We start from the raw sequence: 7078 nt of genomic DNA, 5'->3' as shown, positions 1-7078 counted from the left end.
TCTGAAACCGACATGCCCAGTACATTACAATCTGAAACCGACATGCCCAGTACATTACAATCTGAAACCGACATGCCCAGTACATTACAATCTGAAACCGACATGCCCAGTACATTACAATCTGAAACCGACATGCCCAGTACATTACAATCTGAAACCGACATGCCCAGTACATTACAATCTGAAACCGACATGCCCAGTACATTACAATCTGAAACCGACATGCCCAGTACATTACAATCTGAAACCGACATGCCCAGTACATTACAATCTGAAACAGACATGCCCAGTACATTACAATCTGAAACCGACATGCCCAGGACATTACAATCTGAAACCGACATGCCCAGCACATTACAATCTGAAACCGACATGCACAGTACATTACAATCTGAAACCGACATGCCCAGCACATTACAATCTGAAACCGACATGCCCAGCACATTACAATCTGAAACCGACATGCACAGTACATTACAATCTGAAACCGACATGCACAGTACATTACAATCTGAAACCGACATGCCCAGTACATTACAATCTGAAACCGACATGCCCAGCACATTACAATCTGAAACCGACATGCCCAGCACATTACAATCTGAAACCGACATGCACAGTACATCACAATCTGAAACTGATTTCTAAAACAACTGCAGCTGCCATCACATCTTACACCAAAAACAGTACTATCAATGTCCTGAGGGGTACAAATCATAGCAATGTCCAGTTCCACAATAGGATATACAGTATATACAGTACATCAATCACTGTTGAGGGAAGAGCAGGGAGTTTTATAAGGGAGGTTGTCATGGCAGTAACATGACGGTTTGTGGGAATTTATCTGGGCAAGCTGCCAGAAACACACAGTATGGAATATCTCTATCTCACGCTCTCTCTTATGCTCATTATCACACACACACACACACACACACACACACACACACACACACACACACACACACACACACACACACACACACACACACACACACACATACACACCTTATTCGAAAACTATCTGTATGGTTGAAGATAACACAGAACACACAGATAACATCAACAACATCCATTATGATGTGCTGTGAGGTGAAGGAGGCCCATACATTTTGATCTCACAGCACAGTCATATTTTATGATATAATGGGTATTATGTTTGGCTGGATTATGCAATATGTTATGCACCAGTCACAACGCTATTATTAAAGGCAATCAACCCAATAAAGCAAATTGTTTGTACAGCTGGAATGCAGAACTAGAGATAATGACCTAACATAGTGTGGTAACATCATTGTCTTTACATGGGGATTTGTGTTATTTGTTTCAGGCAATGACTGTTTGGGCTCACCTTGCATAGTGCTTTGATTGACAGAGTCCATGAAGATGACTGAGGTTAACTCTAGCACCAGACCTTGCCTTGTTCCTGACATTTGAGGTAAGGGATGGTTCTCAATGAGGACTGCTGTTCTTTAAGCAAGACACAACGCGGAGTGCCTGGATACAGCCCTTAGCCGTGGTATATTGGCAATATACCACAAACCCCCGAATTGCCTCATTTCTATTATAAACTGGTTACCAATGTAATTAGAGCAGTAAAAATAAATGTTTTGTTATACCTATGGTATACGGTCTGATATACCACAGCTGTCAGCCAATCAGCATGCAGGGCTCGAACCACCCAGTTTATAATTGATGTTATATTGTCTGGGTTGAGCTATGGTTTATGTTATATTGTCTGGGTTGAGGTATGGTTTATGTTATATTGTCTAGGTTGAGGTATAGCTTATGTTATATTGTCTGGGTTGAGGTATAGCTTATGTTATATTGTCTGGGTTGAGGTATAGCCTATGTTATATTGTCTGGGTTGAGGTATAGCTTGTTATATTGTCTGGGTTGAGGTATGGTTCATGTTTTTTGTCTGGGTTGAGGTATAGCTTATGTTATATTGTCTGGGTTGAGGTATGGTTTATGTTTTTTGTCTGGGTTGAGGTATGGTTCATGTTTTTTGTCTGGGTTGAGGTATGGTTCATGTTTTTTGTCTGGGTTGAGGTATAGTTTATGTCTCGTGCCATGTAGCCTACCTCCAGTACCTCAGAGAGCAGAAGAACAGCTCAGCGTTTGCAAAGCACAGAGGGTTGGAGCAGGAGAATACAGTCACTCCAGTTATCAGAGAGAGGGCCATGGCAGCAGTCAGGCCCAGATCCAGATTGAACAGCAGGGTGGAGATTAGGGTGGCCAAACACACCAGCTGTAGGGAGAGATGGACGTACGGTGTCTTTTTATGACGGCTTATTCTAGTCGGCCATTTTTATGAAGTCTTATTACTGACCAGAATATGTATTTTTCTGACCACCATACGACCAGCAGGTCATAATTCTGACCACTATGTGGCCTACTGGTCATAGTTAAGACCTCATCATAACCTGGGGTAACACTTCATATTAAGGGCTGCTTGTTACAGTGTAATTGCATGTGTAATTACAGTGTAATTAGTGTAACAAGTATTGTAGTTAACTGTAACTAATAGTTAGTGTAATAACAAGTAACTGGTAGTAATAGTGGTCTGTGATTACAAAGGTGTAACAATTAATGGGCAGCTTTCCACTACATGTTTCTTCTCAGCTGCATCCGATTCAGTAACAACTCTCACAAAGGTTGTGACTCCTCGTGGATGTGCTGGGTGTCCGAGAGATTATGCTCAACAGACTAATTACTTACCCATGAATGTGGACTGTTGAAAATATATCTCCAGCCAATGTTATTGCTAGCACTTGCCACCAAAATAAAGTGTACCATCTGGGTTAACTGAAAACACACTATTTCAAAGCATAGAACGTCACTTGGTATTTTATTAGGATCCCATTAGCTTTTGCAAAAGCAGCAGTTTCTCTTCCTGGGGTCCACACGAAACATAATACAGAATGACATAATACAGAACATTAATAGACAAGAACAGCTCAAAGACAGAACTACATGCATCTTTAAAAAGGCACACGTAGCCTACATATCAATACACACACACAAACTGTCTAGGTCAAATATGGGAGAGGTGTTGCTTTATCTGTTTTTTGAAACCAGGTTTGCTGTTTATTTGAGAAATATGAGATGAGGGAAGTTCCATATAATTAGGGCGCTATTTAATACTGTACGCTTTGTTGAATTTGTTCTGGATTTGGGGACTGTGAAAAGACCCCTGGTGGCATGTCTGGTGGGATAAGTGTGTGTGTCAGAGCTGTGTGTAAATTGGCAATGCAAACAATTTGGGATTATCAACGCATTAGTGTTTCTTATAAAAAGAAGTGATGCAATGTAATTACTAGGTGTTACACAGGATTTAGATAGTTAAAATGAAATGTATCTTGAGGGGTACTTACTTGTAATTAATATGTACTTATACAGTACATTATGCATCCTGACAACCTGGCCCACATTTTAAAGCTTCTGGAACTTTCAAAAAAGGGCTCCTCGGCTGTCCCCATAGGAAAACCCTTTTTGGTTCAAGGTAGAACCCTCTGTGGAAAAGGGTTCTTCATGGAACCCAAAAATGTTATACCATTTAGCAGTCAAATATTTTTGGATTTTTTTGTGTACATTTTGAGAAACTGTTGTTTCCTGCTTTGTTGTTGTGTAGCCTACCAGTGGCACTGTCCCAACTACCATACGGGTATGTTGACCGATGTGCTCAAGCAAGCAGGCTGCCTGCACACAGAGATCAATTGCTGCACGTGATTCCAATCCAAGTTTTAGCTGGAACTGATATGCCTACCTCCTTATTTAACTACTAAAATTGAAATAAAACGTTTAAACAATTAACATAATGCATTGTCATTTTAAGGGAAAATATAACAGTCATATATTTGGGGTCAAGTTCAGGTGCAATACTTTTTGGACTAATTATTGAAGGAAATAAATGCAATAAAAATATATATTTTTAAATCCTGGTGGATTGTAGTAGGATATTGAAATACAATACATAGGCCTAGGTGTTATTTGTTAAATAATGGGCAACTGGACATTTAACACATGACCCTAAGCATGATGGGATGTTAATTGCTTAATTAAATCAGGAACCACACCTGTGTGGAAGCACCTGCTTTCAATATACTTTGTATCCCTCATTTCCTCAAGTGTTTCCTTTATTTTGGCAGTTACCAGAAAATATACAGTAGCAGTCTAAAGTTTGGACACACCTACTCATTCAATGGTTTGTCTTCATTTGTTCTATTTTCTACAATGTAGAATAATAGTGAATACATCAAAGCTATGAAATAACATTAATCCCAAACCATCTCAATTGGGTTATGGTCGGGTGATTGTGGAGGCCAGGTCATCTGATGCAGCACTCCATCACTCTCATTGGTCAAATAGCCCTTACACAGCCTGGAGGTGTTTTGGGTCATTGTCCTGTTCAAAAACAAATGATAGTCCCACTAAGCCCAAACCAGATGGGATGGTATATCATTGCAGAATGCTGTGGTAGCCATACTGGTTGAGTGTGCCTTGAATTCTAAATAAATCACAGACAGTGTCACCAGCAAAGCACCCCCACACCTCCTCCATGCTTTATGTTGGGAACCACACATGCGGAGATCATCCATTCACCTACTCTGCGTCACAAAGACACGGCGGTTAGAACCAATTTGGACTCATCAGACCAAACAATAGATTTCCACCGGTCTAATGTCCATTGCTCATTTTTCTTGGCCTCTTCTTATTGGTGTCCTTTAGTAGTGGTGTCTTTGCAGCAATTCGACCATGGAGGCCTGATTTCACACAGTCTCCTCTGAACAAATGATGTTGAGATGTGTCTGTTACTTAAGCTCTGTGAAGAATTTATTTGGCCTGCAATATGAGGTGCAGTTAACTCTAATGAACTTATCCTCTGCAGCAGAGGTAACTCTGGGTCTTCCATTCCTGTGGCAGTCCTCATGAGAGCACGTTTCATCATAGCGCTTGATGGTTTTTGCGACTGCACTTGAAGAAACGTTCAAAGTTCTTGACATTTTCCAGATTGACTGACCTTCGTGTCTTAAAGTAATGGACTGTCATTTCTCTTTTCTTATTTCAGCTGTACTTTCCATAATATGGGCTTGGTATTTTACCAAATAGTGCCATCTTCTGTATACCACCCCTACCTTGTCACAACACAATTGATTGGCTCAAATGCATTAAGGAGGAAAGAAATTCCACAAATTAACTTAACAAGATACGCCTGTTAATTGAAATGCATTCCAGGTGGCCACTTCATGATGCTGGTTGAGAGAATGCCAAGCGTGTGCAAAGCTGTCATCAAGGCAAAGGGTGGCTACTTTGAAGAATCTCAAATATAAAATGGATTTTGATTTGTTTAACATTTTTTTGGTTACTACATGTCTTCACTATTATTCTCCAATGTAGAAAATAGTACAAATAAAGAAAAGCCCTGGAATGAAGTATTTATTTGTGCCAGAGTTTAGTCTAGTGACAATGCAGCCAACTATGGACTACATATTCCCACATTTAACATCACTACCTGAGTTTTCACCCCAACACTCCCTTGGACCGTACTGTGTGGCAAGGATCAGCTGACAGCGAAACACATCCCTCCAATTGTGTTGCAGAGGCCTATCGCCAAACAGGTTCCTACAGCAGGGAGACCACTTATAGCAGTGAAATAGGGGGAGAGAAAAACTGGTTCTTCTGACAGTGGAGTGAGGATAGTGAGTTCATTATGAGAGCTCATTTCTCAGTTACCTGGTTGCTGTCCAAGGTGTAACCATGTTTGTGGGAGAACATTTATATCACAAATAAATTCACTTTCACTATTATTTCTCTACATTGCACAAACAGATGGAGACAGTAAGACTGACCCAGTGGGTATGTGTCCTACTACCTTGACACAACTCCAACTGCACCGACAGGAAGGTGGCCAGGATTACTCCAACTGCACCGACAGGAAGGTGGCCAGGATTATCTGAGGATAAAGTGAAGAGAACAGAGAGGAAATCATATAGGAACAGTCATCCACAGAAAGACAGACCTTTATGCAATTCTGACTCATTTCTGAATGTGTGTGTATATGTGTGTGTCTACCAGCACCAGCTCCCATGGAATGGGCAACTTCATCTTGAAGAGTCTATTCAGCATCTTGAGTCCCACCAGGATCACCATAGAGATGACCAGAACAGCCTGCCAGGCGTTGCAACAGTCAATCAATCAAATGTATTTATAAAGCCAAACTTACATCAGCTGATGTCAAAGTGCTGTACAGAAACACAGCCTAAAACCCCAAACAATGCAGGTGTAGAAGCACATGCTGTCACTCCAGACAGCACATCAACCAGCGTCTCTCACTCTCTCCTGCACACACACACAAACACCAAGCAAAGCTTACCCAGCCTACAACCAGAATGCCACTCTGCCTGTAGGTTGGGATGCCAAGAGTAGAGGCAGCTGGTGGATGTTGATATGGAGCGCTGGTGCCATGGTGTAGCCACTCAACAGGGACTGAGACAGCCAGCTACACACACCCCAACAAAAACAACAGTATCTGTAGAGTAACAGAGACAATTGACAGGGTGTGTGTGCGTTCACCTGTATGAGGCCACAAAGGAAGGTAAGTTGTACTGCCACACACTGTAACGGCAGATCTCCTCTTCGTCTGAAGAGGAATAAGGATCGGAACAAGATGCAGCATGGTAAGTGTTCATGATACAAAACAATAAATGTGACAATGAACGAAACCGAAACAGTACCGTGTGGCGACAAACACTCACACGGACACAAATACCCACAAACCAGCAGTGAAACCCAGGCTACCTAAGTATGATTCTCAATCAGAGACAACTAACGACACCTGCCTCTGATTGAGAACCATACTAGGCCGAAACAGAAACCAAACATAGAAAAACAAACATAGACTGCCCACCCCAACTCACGCCCTGACCATACTAAATAAAGACAAAACAAAGGAAATAAAGGTCAGAACGTGACACACACACTCTGGCCACGTCCCTGTCAACCCTCCCGCTCCTCAACACCGTTGCTAAGCAACTCCACGTTACACTTCACAGTGCCAATCACGATAGCAAGAATGGCG

At 41.6% G+C, this 7078-nt stretch overlaps 1 long non-coding RNA gene across 1 annotated transcript; it reads right to left on the bottom strand.

Moving 5' to 3' along the window:
• Positions 1–5431: 5431 nt before the first annotated feature.
• On the bottom strand, positions 5432–6789 carry LOC116356988 (uncharacterized). The gene is made up of 3 exons (XR_004205271.1): positions 6374–6789; positions 6073–6168; positions 5432–5953 (listed from the first exon to the last, which is right to left on the bottom strand). It is a non-coding gene; the product is annotated as an uncharacterized LOC116356988 (long non-coding RNA).
• Positions 6790–7078: the final 289 nt, after the last annotated feature.

This window comes from Oncorhynchus kisutch, linkage group LG24, assembly GCF_002021735.2.
Source record: "Oncorhynchus kisutch isolate 150728-3 linkage group LG24, Okis_V2, whole genome shotgun sequence".
Taxonomy (NCBI): Eukaryota; Metazoa; Chordata; class Actinopteri; order Salmoniformes; family Salmonidae; genus Oncorhynchus; species Oncorhynchus kisutch.
The sequence above is the reverse complement of the archived record's forward strand: the minus strand, read 5'-3'. Positions and strand labels throughout refer to the sequence as shown.